At 34.9% G+C, this 18,968-nt stretch overlaps 1 long non-coding RNA gene across 4 annotated transcripts in view; it reads left to right on the top strand.

Moving 5' to 3' along the window:
• The window catches only part of LOC108178272 (uncharacterized), a 280,046-nt gene that overhangs the window by 73,832 nt on the left and 187,246 nt on the right, over positions 1-18,968 (top strand). For 2 of the 4 annotated variants that reach the window (XR_011380474.1, XR_011380477.1), the window contains exons 4-6: positions 4,253-4,390; positions 7,113-7,183; positions 17,061-17,164. This is a non-coding gene — a long non-coding RNA (uncharacterized lncRNA). The remainder of the gene's footprint in view (positions 1-4,252; positions 4,391-7,112; positions 7,184-17,060; positions 17,165-18,968) is intronic. The other 2 variants (XR_011380475.1, XR_011380476.1) reach the window with 2 other exon arrangements.

The raw sequence follows: 18,968 nt of genomic DNA, 5'->3' as shown, positions 1-18,968 counted from the left end.
TCTCTGTCTCTCTCTCTCTCACTGTCTAACTCTGCCTGTCAAAAAAAAAAAAGAATTATTCTTTCTTTTAAAAATTTTATTTATTCATTTTATGTGAAAGGCAGAGAGACTGAGAGACACAGAGAAGTTGCTGAGATAGGGAATCCTTGGCAGTCAGATGTGTAGGACACATAATAAGTTGGGTCTTACACATATTGAATTCCAGGTGCATTCGAGACAGTGGAGATTTCAAAGAGATACTAAGAAACTGAGTTCAACTCACTGGATTAGAAAAATAAATTTGGGAGTGGGATTGAGTAACATTTGGGTATACATTTAGGGAAATACAAGAAACATTTTCATACTACTCTCTCTTGTCCTGAATCCAATAACACTTGCTATTTTAATGAAAGCATTTTTAGAGTGTCAAATTAACACACCCACTATTTTATTTAAAGTAGGTTCTGTAATATTGTTTAGAGAACCTGAGAAAAATGGATAATCAACATATTTTTTAAATTTTACTATGTCTTTTAGAGGTGTAGAGGGATTCCTTCTTCCACTTCATTCTCCAAATGCCCATAAGTGGTCCTAGGCTGGGGTTAAAGTTGGGATCCAGGGACTTAATCTGGATCTCCCACTTGAATGGGCAGGACCCCAATCACTAGAGTCAGCACTGCTGTCTCTGAAGGCCTGCTGTAGCAGGAAGCTGGACCTCAGTGTTGAACCCAGGCACTCCAGTGGGGGATATGGGCAACTTAAGCACTAGGGAAAATGCCTACCTCTAAAATGCATTACTTAAATTAGTTTGGGTGGGAGTATTTTGGGGATATAGAACTAGTTTAGTAGGACCAATAATGGTCCTAGCAAGAGAGTTAATGGCTAATCATTAGTGACTGTGAATGGTAGTGTTTAAATATTTTAAACACCAAACCTGCCCAGAATTATACATTTGAACAACAAAAAAAATGGTGAAACCAGTAATAATGTTTTGGTATTATTTTAAACTTATATTTATTTGAAAGACAGGGGGAGAGAGAGTACCAGTAAGAGAAAGAAAGAGAGAGAGAGAGAGATATCTCATCCCCTGCTTCACTTCTAAAATGCTCACAATAGCTGTGGCTGGTCCAAGCCAAAGCAAGGGGCCTGGAACTCATCTCAAGTCTCCCATATGGGTGGCAGGAACTCGACTACTTGATTCATCATTTGCTGTCTCCTGAGGTGCACCTTAGTAGGAAGCTGGAGTTGGGAGCAGAGTTGGAACCTGTTCCAGGCACTCCCATTTGAAATGTGGGCATCCCAAGCAGAATCTTAACTGCTGAGCCCAATACCAGCTCCTTTTGCTATTATTTTTGACAGGGATTAATCAATAGTTTTAATTGTCTTTAAAATTTCATTTTATTTGTTTTTGGGGGTGGGGAGGCTGACACAGAAACAGAGAAACCGTGTGTTTGTTCATTTCCTGGATGCTTATAACAGCTCAGGTTGGGCCAGGTTGCATCTAGGAGCTGGGAACCCAATCCAGTGCTCCTATGTGGGTGGCCAGAACCCAAGTAGTTGAGCCATCCCCTGCTGACTCCCAGGATGTACAATTGCAGGAAGCTGGAATCAGAAGTGTAGCTGACGCTCAAACCCAGGCACTCCTATATAGGTTGCAGGTATGCCAACCAGCATTAAACTCTAGACCAAACAACTACCCTGCTTTCTTAAAAAATATACTTTAAAGATTAAAGTGAAAATGAGAGGAGGATGTGGAGAAGGCACTCCAATCTTCTGGTTTACTTGATATATGACTGAACAACTGGGGCTGAGGTTGGTCAAAGCCAGGCTGTGGGAACTCAGTTCAGATCTCTCACATGGGTGGTAGGGACTAAAGTATTTGAGTCATCACGGGATTCCTCCCAGGGTGTGCATTAGCTGGAAACAGGACTGGAAATGGAGTGGCTGGGACTCCAGTCAGGTGCTCTGATATGGGATGTGGGCATCTCAACTGTCAGCTTAACTACTAATCAAAATGGCTTCTATTTATCTGCTTTTTAAGGCCATATATTAAAAAAACCCTATATAAGAAATAATAGAAGAAATGGCTCATTTTCATACAGTAATGCCATGTATCCTAATGGAATTATTCATATACAAGTTAAGAAAGGAGAAGAAGGCCTTAACTACCAACCAATTGTATATAATAACTGGATATAGAAAAAATCTGGATTGTGGTGTGTCGAATGACAGCTCTAACCTCTTTTGATTTTATGAAAAGCTTTATGATTTGGAGTCTGAGAAAGCATTAAGTCATGGATCTTAAGTGAGTAGGAGGATGAAGTTGCTCAGCTTGAAATGACCCTACTTAATTTCCTGACCACCTACTGTCCAGAGGTGAAAAGAGACAAATAATCAACAAAGCAATATCAGCTGCATTCCAGTACTTGAAGAATTTCAGCTTTCTCTTCCTTTATACTGACGTGTGTCTTGGACACCACACTCTTCTGCCTTCTCCTTTCCTCTTTCTGACTATGTCCTATGTTCTTAACTACATTTTTTGCATAATATTGTGACTTCATCTCAGATTAATATCTGCAGTTTACTTATTTTTGGTAATTAAAATAGTCTCTGATCATTTTGTCTTTGTGATGGTTTAAGCCTGAATATATCACTGTGAAACTTGGCTGTTTCCTTACCAATTTGACTATATCAACCAAGAAACTTTTCCTACATTCTGTCTCACTACTTCTTTCATTTTTGGAAGAATATCTATTATAAATGATTCCATGACACTTTACATCACTTTTAAACATTAATTCAATGCCATACTTTAGAGATTATGCCTGTATCAAGTGCAGTCTTTTCTAAAATGGTAGGATTTGTTCACTCTGAAAATTTCACTGGACTACTTCATAAATAAAATTACACTAAATTCTGATTACCAGGTGCATATATTGCTAAGTAGTGTAATGTGGTTATCACATTAATTGTAATTTAGTGTTTTCTTTTGTTTGTTGGATATGTGGTATTGATTCCATGAAGAAGGACAATCTTAGCACAGAGGCTTAAGGCAAAAAGTAACAGCATTTTTCCCACCTGTTGCACTGAAAAAGATTTATTAGGGGAGTTTGATTATTTTTTCTTAAGTCTTTCTTATTTCCCATAGCAGATAATGACCATACTTTTTGAGTGCTTGTATGCACATCTGCATTTAAACATACAAACATGTTCTTAGACATCATTGAAGTCAGGTGTACTATACACTTTGGTCACCATATGGTTACTGTTCTGTATGTATTTTTAATATGATCGCAAATTAATGTTTCAAAGTTAGAGTCAATGTTGAAATAACCTCATTATTTTATTCTTAAACATCAAAGCTTTGGGATGTATTATTGTGATTGAGTTTTTATTTTGCTCTCTTAAAATAGCAAAACTTTAATTGAGAAAGCAAATTGCTTCTTGAGAACTAGAGTACCAAGAAATAAAATGAGAAAAATTTCATTAGCAAGTACATGTAAAAATCTTGGAAGGATGATTCCATTTGTCTAGCACTTAGTAGGAAATTATAGCCCTCAGATCATATCAAAATTAACTTAAATATCACCCTCATCCCCAAAAGATGGGAACAGTCCTAAAAATTCTCTTGTTTAGTAAATATATATATGGGCCATTTGTTGTTACTGATCTCATGAAAGGGTAGCTTTAACAGAGCCAAATAGTTGATTTGGTTTTGGTCTTAGAGGAAAAAATCTTATTTTGTCTGTGGTTTCACAGTGTCAGAAGTGTGTAATTGCCTTTATTAGGACATTACGCTTTATTTCTATTACTGTTGGAAACATCTGAGATATAGGCTAATTTATAGCATCTTCAACTCTTGTCAGCTGTATAAAATACTGTTGTTTCATTTTCCAGATGATTTTTCCTTGTGAAACTTTCCTTCCTTTGTCTCCTAATAAATATGCCCTTTCTAAATCCTTTCTCTTTTGAAATGAAAAGACTAAAAGGACTACTTTTGTAATTAAAAGTCATTTTGAAATAACCTCAGAAAATTGTTTCTAGATATCAAAACATCTTTATGGTCCCATTTCTATGGCAAGAAAGACAAGCGACTGGGATCCTGCACATTTTACTGTAGTCTACATTAATTACCTTCTATTAAAAAATGACAAAGACCTTTTTGAAAGAGAATCTGGCACTCTTTCCACAGAAAGGATGGCAGACACCCTACTTTGCTGATTTCTTGACACTTCTAATTACCTGTATTCATTTGAAATCGTTTCCTTTGTAGAGAGTTATTGGCATGATTTTCTGAGAACAAGAGGAAAATGGAAAACATTTTAGCAAGTTAAGGGAAAAAAAATCAACAGTATCATTGTTTGCCGCTTTTGTTGAAACTACCTACACAAGTCATTTGAGGGACATGAAGGTAAATGAAAGGTTATACTTTGCCCTGCACGTTGTTGCTGGTATTTGTAATGTCAATAACTGTAGAAGGTTGTCAGGAAACTGGAGAGATAAAGGTCAATCGCAATGACAAATATATCATTGTATGTGTTTGAATATGCAATATCGGCCTAATCTGCCAGGGGAGGCTTTCACACCCTGGAAGTAGCAATCAGGTGCTATATGAAACTCACCTATTGTTCTCCAGTCTCCTAGAATGGAATGGGGGAGTTCCAAAGATTGAAAAGCCATCAGAGAATTGAAGGGGGGGAGCAAATATTGGTATCTAGTCATTGTTGAATATACATATAAATGTTCATTATTTCTTTTGAATGTGGGATTTTAAAAAATGTATTAAAAGTTGTACGGTTTCTCAGATCACTTCATTGGTGGGAAACTTAAAGATTTTTTTTTTTTCACCAAAAGAGGAAGACACTGTTCAGCCATGTGTATTAATACAATGAGGTAGATGTCAGAGCCTTTCAGTGTTATAAGCCAAATTAAATATTAACTATGCCTTTTCTACAATCTTGACAAAAATTTAGTTCTGTTAATGTTGAACCCTTATACCAAACTCTGCCTCCTGTTGATTTTGACATGTTAGGAAGGGTAGCTATTTGTATTCAATAATAAATTATTTATAAATGAAATGCACAATAGGTTACTTAAACTGTGTCTCCACTAAGAACAGACTTGTTCAAATACATTTTCTTGAAGCCAAACGGAAGTATTCACATTCAGTGGAAAATGCATCTGTCTTTCTTTGAGTAAATTGTACCAAAGAAATAATTTAAAACCTTTTGGGAAATGAGAAGTAAAAATAAAATCACAAGAGATCTTTTAAATGAATGTGCTTCAACTTGGTCTTGAGGAACACCTGCAGGATATAAAGGCAGTGTGTTTGAAATATAGAGGGATCATATTTTATGGATATTACTTTTTAATTTTTGCATCTGCTGGTACTCTGCATTAAAATAAAATATTTTGAAAAATCGACTCTTCCCGAGACAGTCTGCATTTTCGTGGGTGTTACAACCCCCTTCGCTAACCATGACTCAATGCATAAGTCATCTTCCCCAAATGCACACACAGACCACATGGAAAGAGAGGTGAAAAAGAGATTTGCAACTGAAGATTGTACAGAGTGACAGGAAAAGAGCAGTAAACTCAGCAGCACCCTGAGGTGACAGAATAAGAGAAAAGGCTGGAGGGGACAGAGAGGGCCTGAAGGAGAAAAGACAAAGAAAGTAAGATAGAAAGGATTTAGGGAAGGGAAATAAAAAAGGGACATCATGATGGTCACATATAAATATAATTTTAAGTAATAAATATATCTGTTACATGGGCAAAGTGAGATTTACCAAACCTAGAGAGAGTAAAAGAAAAAGGTAGATTATAAGAAAGATTTAGCAAGAAATGGATAATAATATTCAGAAGCTGACCAGAAGGAAAAGTCCTTGATGGAAAGACAGAAGCAGAAATAGAAAAGGGTCCCTGATGTCTTCCAGCCAAGGGGCCTGCCCATTCATGGGACAGGAAGTCAGAGACTCAATTTAGCCTTTCCTCTACATAGGCCAATTGTTAATGAACCTGCTTAGAAACGCATGCTTACTCACTGCAGTGAGCCAGTAAATGTCTTTTCACTTTAAAATGTTCTATAGAGTTCATGAGGAAGATTTTTTACATTTAGCTTTTTCTAAAACTCCAGTGATTTAAGTATTGGATTTTGAGTATGGACTATTTCATCTTTCACTAGTTTCCTTTGTACTTTGTAAGTTTTTGATTACATTTTCTGACCTTCAGATAAGACTCCTATGTAAGTAAACAGTCTGGCTAGATACGCCGTGTGCCAAATGACAGTATGGTACTGTCCTGAAGTTCTGTTTATTTTACTTTTTTTTTTTTCCCAATTGGAATTATATAAACAGAAGTGGACCTTAACTTTTGTCTTCTTGCTTGGAGGTAGTATTTTCTTGTGGAGGTAACTAAAAGGCTTAAGAAACAATAGAAGGTCCCATAGCCCTATGTGTTAAATAGAGATAAGTTGTCTGCAATTTCCACAACTTCAATGCAGGTGTTTGAAACAGAGTCATGGACTGTCTGTGCAAGAATGTCTCCTCTTATTGGCTAACATCTGGGTGAGAATGCAATTTTGAAGGTTTAATGTGCTTTTTCATTTGATCTTTTCCCTCTTTTTTTTTTCTTGGTATGATTAGTTGGAGATCAATGTCTAATACAATGCAAGAAATTTAATATTTCTTGTTATCTTTTTAACAAATATTTGTGATACTGCACAAATAACAAATAACGATCATTTCTCACAAAGTAGTGCTATTCTTTTATAGTAGCTGATTGATTCTTAATATCAGCTCACTAAATCATAATCTTTCTATCAGATCGACACCATTTAGCAAGTTTTTCTTTTCTTTCAATATATTTAGGCAGTAGCAGAGTTCCAGAGTGATTTTTGCTTTTTCTTTCCTTGTTCATTGTTATTACTGACATGCTAGTCATCCATGGCCCATGATGGGCATTTCTCAGAATTTGCACAATTCTTCTATGGCTTCTTCCCTCCAGACTAAAAACTTCATATAATTTCTAAGTGGAAGAACCTGTTCTACAAGCTGAAAATGCTGAAAGGGTATGTAATTTCCAGGTGTTAGAGATGAGATATAATTTTATTCATATCTATCTTCTCTCTCTAGATGGATAAAGTATTAGACATGACAGAAGGTGCAGTTGTGAGGGAAATCATAAATCTTGGGTCTTTTCTGAGGTAAGAAAAAGGTGAAGGCCAGATGCCTCCAGTTTTCTAGAAGTTAACTTATGCTTGCTTACACTCATATATAGCAACACTCTCCCTTTTCTCTCTTCTTTCTCATTAACCAAGCCTTCCTGTTTGTAGAGAAAAAACTATCGACTGTCAGTGTTACACTCATATTTTTCAGATACTTTTTATTTCTTCAAAACTCACATATCTTATTTATTAAGAGTTTTCTGAAGGAAATTAAATAGAATTATTTTAATTAGTTTTGCATTCTAAAGAAGTTCTTGAGATTTTGGTAACTGTCCAATGTATTGTTCTCTAAATCTAAGAAAAAGAGAATAACCAGAGTAAAAAGAAATAGAGAAGCAAGTCAAAAAAAATTAGGGCAAGGGCTACTGAGAAAAATAAAGCTGATTGGCAGAAAGAAAAAGTAAACTTTAAATATAGTTTAGGAAAGGTTTTATCAATTATAAATAAGAAAAAAGATATACATGGGGCTACAGTGGATCTCTGGCTAATTATGTCTTAAAAACTTACCCCTGTTGTTCAGAGACATAATACTGATGGTCACTGAAGAATTTGGAAAATATAAATAACCATCCAATTATATGCATTATAAATCATTTCTTCATTATCCCATTGTGCTCTTTAACATCTTAATACTTATGCCAAACGTGTAGAATTTAAAGCAGGTCCAGAGGAAGCAGCAATACAACTTAAAAGTTGCAATGAAACAAGGGTAAAGGAACTGGCCTTGTTTAGTCTGGAGAAGAGACTGGGAAGGAATTAATAGCAGTCTTCAAGTGTGTGAAGGAACACAGTCCTTTGCAGGTAGAGATGAACAGCTGGTCTCTGTTTCCTTTGAGAATAGTACAAGACAGCATGGTCTTAAATGTGGTAGATGAGGATTTAGGCAAGATGTTAGGAAGATCTTCTCTACTCAGGGGAGGTGCAGGGAGAGGATCTTCAGATCTTCAGGATTTAGAGTGTGTTGAATTATTATTATTATATTTGGAGTCAGCTAGTTCAATTTGCAGAATATAAAGAATGAATGCAATCTATAAAACAGGAGCCTGTGGCGGAAAGGAAACAAAGAATGAATAATTGTGATCTACGGATAAAGACCATTTGGATGAAAAAAAAAATGTTAAGTTCAAGATGTGTATGAGAGTCAGAATACTTGACCAGAAGGAAAACACATTATAGAAAAAAGAAAGAGGTTAATTAGATAAAGACAAAACAATGAAAATTTGAGGGTATGGAATCTACTTAGAATAAACATAAAATTTTCATCAAAATTTTGTTTTGGTGATGAGAGAAGAATTATAGTTAACCATGTGCACAGTATATGTAATCCACTAGCAATTTTTAAAAATTTGTGGGGTTGACACTCTTAAATATTAAAAATAGAACAAGCAAACAAATTATCTGTATTTCTTGTTGCTTTGTAAAAAACAAAATGTAATGGGGAAATGAACTAAGTAACTTTTCTTATCTTTCTCAATCTTTTGATTCTATGGTAGTAAGTAAATGGTCCATATATACCAAATAAAACAAGAATGAAGAATGCATAGAATTCAAGAAGCAATATTATAACAGTAGGACTAATTCACAAAAATGATTGCAAAAGTCATCGACATCCTTATCACAGGATATATTAACGGGGTGTTCAGTGATCTAGGTTTTACACAGAGCAAACAAAGGAAAGTGATTCATGAATTTAAGAATCTTAGAGTCTCAGATTTATTGTCATTTGATGAGAATGTTGCATTACAGTGCAATCACTTGGGAATGTAAAATCTATTACACTTAAAATGATGCTTAGATATATAAATGTAGGAACATAAATGTCCAGTTCAACAAACTGAATTGTTAAAGGAAGTGTACTGGATTTTAAAATAATTACAGAGGTTAAAATTTTCAGTCTCCTTGAACTATGATTGCAATTTCTGATAATCAGAATTGTGCTTAAAGATTACAAATATATTATATTCTGGTTCTGTGTAAGCAGCTTGATTCCTAGATTACTTGCTTAGTTTTACCAATTTTCTCATTACTTTATTCCTTCCCACAGTCATTCTACCTCTTTGAAGATGGAATGGATCCTGCTTATGTTTAGCTTTGCTGAAAAAATTCTCAATATCTCACAGCTGCGTTTTGTCATTGATAGGCTCACTCTAATGTGTTTTGCAAAGCACTATTTTTTTCTGATGTTTGAAACTTTGCTTTACTCTAAAGAGCAGAAAATAGAATACTCCATATTTGATTTTATTTTGCCAAGATGATAGTTATGTATATTTTATAACATTCTGGTACACAGATACGAACAATCTAAAAATAGATTCTTGAAAATATTTTTTTGCTACTTTTTAAAAATATACTAACACTTCACTTGTAAAATGATTTTGGTCTGGAAATACATTTTAGCTTCTCTCTCTCTCTCTCTCTCTCTCTCTCTCTCTCTCTCTCTCTCTCGACAAAGAAAAGCCTTTTGTTCTGGTCTCTCTGGCACTACCTCATTCTGTGACTTTCTGCTGTCCCCTAGTGGCATGTTAATCTTCGTGACTACTGTGATAGCCCTGAAACCAATTCTCTAGTCTTCTGTGCTTTCTTGTGACTCTCATTAGCAGACATTTAAAATACTATTAAACAACCCATGAGCTGCCTTTTAGAAGCAATAACCCTGTTCTTTAGCCCAAACTGTTTTCCATTTATGAATTCTTACCGGAGAACACGTGTCCAGGGAATTCATGCTATCTAGATACATTGTATTATCACAATAAACATTGCAGGTTTTCAGAATTCTAACACAAAACTGATAAAAGCAAAATGTTATCAGTTCTGACTGTTCTATACATAGCATGCAGTAGCTAAAAGGTAAGTTGTGGCAGGTCAGACAATTTATGTCAATAGGTTTACAAACAAAAACAGTACTATTCCTTTTCCTTTACTTTTCAAAGTCTTGAATGGTTACTACAATTGTAATATTTGTTCTTTTCATAGTGACATATTTCTATGAAAAAATTAGACAGATACAATGATCTGATATACATTTGAAGCATTTGATGAAAATTAATTTATAGAAAAGAAAGACGCATCAAAGTTTACGAGGATGATTTTTTTAAAAAAGTTTCTTAAAATTTTCTGCATGTCATCTTTTTTTCTAAATGGATCTGAATTTTTTTAAAGTAAAGATAAATTAATTATCTCCCTTCTAAAATTCCTTGAGGTACAGTGTTCAGCTCTACTATGGAGCTGGTAAATATTTTAGCATAGACATCTGGTTTTCTGAATTTGTCATTTCAAAACTCATGTGATGAAACTGGAATGTAAGTTTGTCAACAACAATATTTAAGTTTTTAAAAACTTAATCTCAACTGGTAATTACTATAAACCTGCCTCACACAATTCTTTGGAAGATGGCTAAAAGCAACCAAGAAGAATTTATGAGAAAAAAAGTCTGATGAAATCTAGTCCATTAACTGAACTTTACAGAAATCTGAGCTGTGTACTGAACTAATGATTTCTTGGCACTGCCTTGTTTGGCACTTGTCATGGTTTTGACAATTATCACATGAATAGCAACACTATTTTCTTTCTGAACTCAGGAGAAAGGGGTTTTGTGGGGGTGGGAGTGAGAAGGAGGCCCAACTCCTGCTTCTTAGTAATCCAAGTATACAGTTTGGTCATGTAGAAGGGAAAGAAGTAAGCTGTAAGGCCCTGTCACATGACAATCTCTTTTTATTCAAAGAGAAGTTGATGTAGTTTTTGAACTGCCTCTCTTCTGAAAGGTCAGCTTGCGGACCAGTTTGGTCATTTTGTCTGTTTATCTGTGCTTCCACTGGCACAAGATATCAAAAAACAAGGTCTTAGATTGCAATCAGTCTTGCTTAAATATGAAGTCATCCAACCAGTCCAATCCAAGAAATCCTATTGACTATCTTGAGGAAAGGGAAGAGTTTAGACCTCCTGAACTTTTTCTCAAGCAAAAAAGGTAAACCACTTTTCTAAACCTCCTTAACAAATGATAGAACTCCCATCCCCTCCTTCAATTTATCCTCCCACCAAATTTCTCAAATTCAGATCACATGGTTTTCTAAAAATACACTCTCCAAACGCTGTAATTTACAATAGCTAGTTTTCACAGACAAATGTCTGATTTTTTCAGTTGCCTATTCAGATTGTAAATGTCCTAAAAATGCTCTCCTGGAGTTATTTTTAAAACATTATGGTATGTTAGATAATAAATATTGCTGCTTTGTTATTGGAAACATTGGAAGTGGCATATTTGACAGGTTAATAGGAAGGAGGATTCCATCTGAAATTTTAATTAATTTCATTTTGGATACATGTGACTTATAAAATCTTAATACTAATGTCTAAATGTGAAAAAAATTTGCTGTTAGAGATTATACTCACTTGATTAGCTTGCAGATTATTTGGAAAATAGGGGCAGGAAAAAGTTTTCTTTTTTAAAAAATTAAATCTAGAGACAGTCTTAATAAATCTTCTCTAAAGTAATATAGCATTATCAGTGGCCTATTCTCTACAGAATTAGTTTTTCCAAAACAAATAATAAAGCTGAGCAGTCCTACTTTTTACAACTCTGGAGACTATCTAAACAAAATGAACAGATTTATAGGGCTATTTTTAGTGTGTGTCACTTGCATTACAGTTTACATTTGCTTTCAAACCTTATTTGACATTCTTGGTAGAAAAATACAGGCAGAACCCTCATTAAGATCCTTAATAAAGGACAGTCTCCATAGGGCAGTTACCAAAAAACCAAAGTCGTGGCATGTATAGGAATGTTCTTTTGGACTTTATGTCATGCCTACTTCATTTTCATTTGTGTAAATAGTAAAGGCCCGAACCAGAATGCAGATGTACAGATTCTCTTTATAACAACCATTTGGCATTGGTATAGTCTACTAATAATAATTGAAGTAAAAGCATATTTTTCACAGTTTGGAATTTTCACACAGCAACAGGTAAGTACTGCTATGTCTAAATAACTATTATTCTTCCATAAATTGTATATTCACATTAAAGTGAAAGTTAACTTGCTGGAGAAGTGTAGTACAATGCTGTGATTTTCTGCAAACCATTCTTTAGTGCACAAAAAATGCATGGAAAACCTTATGTAATGTTATGAAATATGTCATCACACATCAATTTATGAAAAAATCATGTTGTATTTCAAAATATAGATGGGAGGATTAAATGTTTGCATTTTGTCTAAACCAAGTTTCCCTACCAGCTTGTTCCACATCAGGAGAAAGACCAATCTCTTCCATTGTGAAGGGGAACCCATTTCACTTACATATACAGATAAAGAATAAAGAATTCATCTCCTTTTGTTTATTTAGAAAAGATATTACATCTAGAGGGAAGTATTAAGAAGATAAAACCAGATACATATTTAGTCACTTTATCATATCTTTCTCTTCTACGTAAAGGAGAACACTTTGATAAGGTTAGACTGTACAGGAAACCTAAATTGACACTCCGTTCAATGTGTTGTATGCTTTCATATTAATCGTGTTCATGGCAAACTCCCTAGTAAGGAAATACCTTAGCTGTAGACATCATTTAGTTGAGCCTTATAAATAGAGCTCAAATTCAAAGGTAAGAAAGCAGACAAGAATTTAACACCAACCACCCTGATAAGATTATGTTTTCAAAGCAAAAACATGTCTACGAAGTGTTGTGGTGTGGAAATGTCCGATTAAACTCTTAAGCAAACATGCTTTCCCACACAGCAGCCTCTTTATTTGCATGAAATAATTCCTTAGAACAACAAAAAGTAACTTGGCACAACTAGTGGAGCTTATTAAAAGTCAGTGTACCACATTTAAACCTGAAAAAGAGTTTTCTATACAATGATGGCTTCTCAGATGGCTCCTTATGAACTTGAGTAAACTGACAAGTAAAATGACTCACTTGGACTAGTAGAGAATAATATTCATTGCAACTGCTAAAAAATACAAATTAAGACACTTTGGGAGGTTTCAAACAGTTTGCTATACATGAGTCTTCTAAGAAAGTAGTTTTATAGCTTGATGAGTGTTTTTAACTAGTTAAAGATGTTACTACAGCTACCTTAAAGCCGTGTTGTAAAACAATGCCTTTGATTAAAAGATTGTCAGGGTTGGTTTTTTTCTAATTTGAAGCTTTCAATCATCCTATTTATTTGGCTTTACAGTGTAAAGGAATTGGTTTTCTCTAGTAAATTTATCAATTACTAATTAGTTTGGTGGTGAGTGGCTAATTTGGGTTTCTATATAAAATAGGGCCAGTTTCAATTTCTCCTAGCATTGGTTTATCCTGGCCTATTTAACATATGAATTAAGCCCAGATATCTTTCAGAATTCAACGCTGTACTTATTCCTGCCAAAATAATAAAAAATAATTTATTGTTGTAATCTCGATTTATGGTTTAGTTAGGCAGAGTAAAAATATGACCTCTGTAGGAATCCCCATTGCCCCTTAAATTCCAGTTTGCTTTACAATGGGTTTGTGTGCTGGTGAAAGTTGGTCCAGCTAACACTTAATATGTCAAGTTCAAAATGAGCTGCTTCTGATTTCAAAGTCATATTAAAATGAGAGGAGATGAAAATCCTCTTCAAATAGATTATTTAACTCCTTGTAACTTTAAATGACAAAAAGAAAAAACGATAAACCTAGTCATAAGATAAATACATTGCAAGCAGGAACATATGAAGCATTTTTCAAAATTAAACTGCTATGACAAGCAGTTGTAAGGCAGTCTGTTTTCTTTTTTGGGGGGTGTTAAAGATATTATAATTGAAAAATGAATACCCACAGCAACTAGCATCTTCTTTTAAGATGTTCTTTTTTTATTCAGAAAAGAATATCTTTTTTAATCAAATATATTCACAATGTTTTGTAAATTTGGTGATCTGAGTTTTGTAGATTTGTTTCAGATGTTTATAGCATCACTTTATGTATTATATATTTTTGTCCATAAAGCATTCTCCAAATGGTAGTTATTTCTGTGAATAATACAACAAAGCAAGAAAATATGGCTTTTTCCCCTACTTCATCATTGAAGTGGAATACGATCATTAGCCAGGGCTGTGGTTTAGTAACAACATTTTGAAAAATAGCCTAAATAAGTAGATGTCAAATTAACCAAGAATGGGGCAATTACCATCATTTTCAAAAAAGCATATACCATTAGAATTTCAAGCTATAAATAATTGTTTTTGAAGAAAATAGAAAGTTGCATCTTTACAGGATTTGCAAACCCTATCTCTTGAGTGCGTTAAAAAAAGATTCAGTACTCAAGTTAGATTTGTGAAAATCGTGATTCAGGAACTGTTCATGAATATAATAAAGTCACATGACTCACCCTGAATTTAGAAGTGGCTGATGCAGCAACAGACAACACGATGACTTACAGCATTTTTCCCTTTCATAATTTGCAAAAAGTGTTTCTGATTCAGTTTCCTCATCCTCTGCAAAGATGCCTCAGTTCTGAAGCGAGAAGTTTACTTTGTCCAAATTCCGTCTAGTGTTTTCACTGTTGCTGAAGTCAGAGACAAAGGATATTTTCTCAAGCATTGATTTTTTTAACCCTCTGTGTTTAATAAGAATTTATCATTTAGAAGTCCTGCAGGTTGAAATACATATAAAAATCAGTTTTAATTTCCAAAAACCATTTACAGTGAAAGAAGAAGGAATTTCAATCATTTTATCACGTGGCTTATATATCTAGGTATACTTTTAATTAAACACAGGTCTATAAATAAGCAAATAATAGGAGTTAGTGGAGAAGCAGTTGATCTAAATCGTGACAGTTGCTCATTTATCTTTGTCCTAACTAGACAATAGGAAATGACACTACACTGTTGTTTTCTATGCATTAAGATTTCCTTCTTAAACAAATGCAATTGAGGCGGTTTGTTTTCCGACAGCCCAGCACACACTGCCAGTGGCCAGAGTTTTGTCTCGTCTTCATCCAGAGGAGGATTAATCTTGGTGATGGTGCAAACAAAATGTATGTCTGAGGTCAAAGTGCAGACTGCCTTTTGGGATCTGCATTACATTAATGTCATTTTTGGGTTCCTGACGTTAATCAAAACCAACACCATAAAGCGTCACTTAGCTAATTTGTGTATTATTGTCAATGTTACCATTAATTATGCGTTTGTGAGGAAAAAGAGGATTAATGAGATGTCACAGGTAATTTACAATGATCAGGCTCCCCAGGACATTATGAAAACACTAGCTGGGTAAGATTACCATGCAATCATAATAGTATGCAAGAAGCAAAAGTCTTTGTGGAGGCACCACACTAATATTGACCACCATTGCTATCTTCACTAGATTAATCCCTAACTCTTAAATGTCTTGCTCAAATTAAATGTTTCTTTAAGCCTAAAACATGGGACACTAATATATTAATTGTGAGGCTTTTTGTTGGGTGTCTCTCTCCGAGTTCTGAGGATAAGCTATTATTTCTCTTGAAAGATGGGTACAGACACAGAGAGTTAATTCTTTACCATGCCCTGTGACCTCAGGTTTACATTTCAGTATCCCTGTGGCACTGCCTATACTTAAATAAGAATGATAGAAATTTTCTTATATAACCACATTTTCTTCCAGTCTAGCCCTTACTCAGAGCCACCCCATTTCTGGAATTCACTCAGTAAGGAGGCACAGAATCATATTAGCATCATGCATGTGGGGGCAGAAGCTCTGAGGGACAATCCTATGCTGTTGCGCATTGATTGGGACCAACTGGGAGAGCAATCAGAGCTCCCTGGGGGAAAATCAGAGTGGGTGTTGGATCAGTCTGTGCCTGGAAATCCATCCTGATGTAAGTGCTCATTGGGAACCACAGAGCCTAGAAAAAGAGCTGAGTTAGATGGAAGCAAGACTGGAACCAGGAGGTACCTGGAAGGAATCAGGAGATGGGAATATAGAGAATGTTGAAAGAGTGGCACACTCAATCTGTGATGTCTATATCCATCTCTTATAATCACAAGATGCCACAAAAGGGATAAAGGTATACTGGGGGAGGAAAACCAGACAGGATCCCATGGAATTCAGTTCCCAGGGCCTTGGTCACTCAATGAGCTAACTTTCTGAATTGATCACTGGTCTGTCAGGTGGATAATAGATTGGAGAGTTGTAGTGGATTATGGAAGATCTCATAGAAAAAGCCCATTTGTTATTATAATTTAAGTTTTCATGAACTCATCTGAGTTTTGTTCTAGCCCTATCTTTTATTGCTTTGAGGAATTATATGATAAATACACAGAATAATGTATTTGCTTTCACGCACGTATCTATGTAATCTAAGTTTAAATTCCAGCTCTGGGAAACATTAAAGAAGTTATTTAACTTGTGTGTTGGTATTTTCATCTGTAAAATGGAGATAATGAAACTTATCCAAAATAGGCATGAGGATTAAATGAGATAATGATTATAAATCACTTAACTCAGGGCTCAACACACAGTAGGGGTTTAGTCAATGCGTTTTCAACATTAAATTTTTATCAGAAGCACCTCTGGAACTTTAAAAACTATTGCTTCCTGGTATATACTTCAAGCCTATTGAATCTGAATACCTGAGTGTGATATCACTGTGTAGCTTGGATGAAAATCACTGCAATAAAGATGAAATATTTACCATTTATTATTAGCAATCGCTGTTAGCATTAATAGTGCAATGAAATGTCAAAAACAATTTTATCTGATGCCATAGTCTAGAGGCTGCATCATGAATTTTATCAGGCACTTATATGTGTGATTGTAATGTTTGAGGCCATATGATTTGAATTGTGGTATATAAAAATCTGCTTAATAGTGTTATATTGCAATTATTGTTTGTGTGTGTATGTGTGTTCATATACAGATCTATTTCTCTGGAGTGAGTGCAGATGTTTGAGGTGGCTGGAGTTACATGAAAGCTGTATTTAAGAAAAACTGTCAGCAGACAAGAATAACGTCAAATTGCAAGTAAGCCAAACTTCACCATCTATTAAAATGAAAATAAAACATTTATTACAATGTCCACTCTTGCTTTTTTATACTTACGGTATATTCCAAGGAGATTTCCATAGTGGGATAAAATTTCATAAGTAGAGAGAGGAAAGGAGGGGGAAGCTTAAGTAAAAATGTTTTATTATTGATCTGGCATTGTTGAGGCAGACCATGTAGACTGTGGAAATAATATAGTTTATCTCTTTTTTTATTGACTCTACAAAGTAATAGCTTAGCTTAGCTGTTAGTTTATCTTGTAACTAAACTTTGAACTACTTTCTGAATTGGTTGTTTTCCAAAAAGCAGTATACTCAATGAAATAAATATTAAAAGTTTTTGAATAGCATTAAGTGAACTTATGGACAAGATCTGCTTTTCCTCTTAACTATGGCATTGTATAAATTTGAATTTTTTTTTAAAAAACTATGATCCTTATAGTGACAAAACCCCCACTCTGACTGGTCCATGTGTTACACTCTGGGTAAGAGGTAGTAGATGTTTTTTGGCTCCACCAGGTGGTTCATGAGTAACCCAGTGGGATACGGCAGTTATTAACAGTTGTGCCCAAAAAAGCTGTCTAGATGCAGTATAACCTGGGGAAATGCAGGGCTACACTGGAACACTGGTACCGATACTCAGTTTTGGATAGCTAGATGAAGACCCAAATGGGAGAGTTGCTAATATGAAAAACACTAGCTGTATTGAAGAGAATATAGAATTCAGGGTGAGAAACAAGAGTAGGCTAATTGTTCAGAATCCAACCGCATGAGAGTGCTGGTGATGCCTTTCGATGTGATGCCTATTGCAGAGTATATAGGTAGGACGGAGGAAAGCTTTAGGACTTCACTGAAGACCCTCACTGCATAGAGATTGAAAATAGGAAACAGTGTGGTGGCCTTCTCTCTCTCCCAGTTTCTTTTTTTTTTTTTGCTTTAATTATTCACATTTTATTAACGTGTAAACCTTAAGCAGACTCCAATAAAGAACAGTCAGTAAAAGTGCATCTTTTTAATGTTTTTTACACCTTAAAATAATTCTCTTGCTGACTGCAGACATGAAGGCTGTTTGGCAGTATTCAGAAAAATCATAGTAAAGACAGTTTTCCCACTTAGTTTGTAGTCTTCAATAATGATTAGAAGTTACTGTTATCAAACAAGTAAGACTGCATTTATGCATCCATCATTTTCAGGATTGTTGGTAACCTGGGCGTATTTCCCCCAAATAACCTTGCCTCCTTGCGTCACAAGGCCCAGCTCACTCACATTCACCTTAATGACAGTTTCTTACATTGTGAGTGGTCTAGCACTGTAGTAGCTGCTGGGTAAATCAGATGACTCTCCGAAGTTCTTCAAGATAAACTGATAAACTGATCAGGGATCTTAACATTGGTGGTGCTTCTGTTGCCATTTCCAAAGGATAAAAAAATAAGGTTAGTGTTAGTCAACTATTTTTCAGAGTCATGCTTAGGACACAGTAAGGACATGGAGGCCTTTTGCAAAATACACCAACCCCAAAACACTTTATCTCAATACATCAAAGAATAGCTATGAAAATAAACTAAAGGTCATGCATAAACTTCTATGTAGTGTGGACAGCGTTCTTGAAGCATGGGTTAGTGTAGATTTCAACTGCTTTGGCTAATGGCACAACTTCATTAAGACCGATAAATGAAGAATAGCTCGAAAGCAATGTTACTGGTTATTTCCACTATGAGGAAAGGTCTGAGTTTAAGGCATTGTATGCAATCAATTTATCTTTGTAGTTTCAGAATCTAACATTC

Source organism: Oryctolagus cuniculus, chromosome 12 (genome assembly GCF_964237555.1).
Source record: "Oryctolagus cuniculus chromosome 12, mOryCun1.1, whole genome shotgun sequence".
Taxonomy (NCBI): Eukaryota; Metazoa; Chordata; class Mammalia; order Lagomorpha; family Leporidae; genus Oryctolagus; species Oryctolagus cuniculus.
The sequence above is the reverse complement of the archived record's forward strand: the minus strand, read 5'-3'. Positions and strand labels throughout refer to the sequence as shown.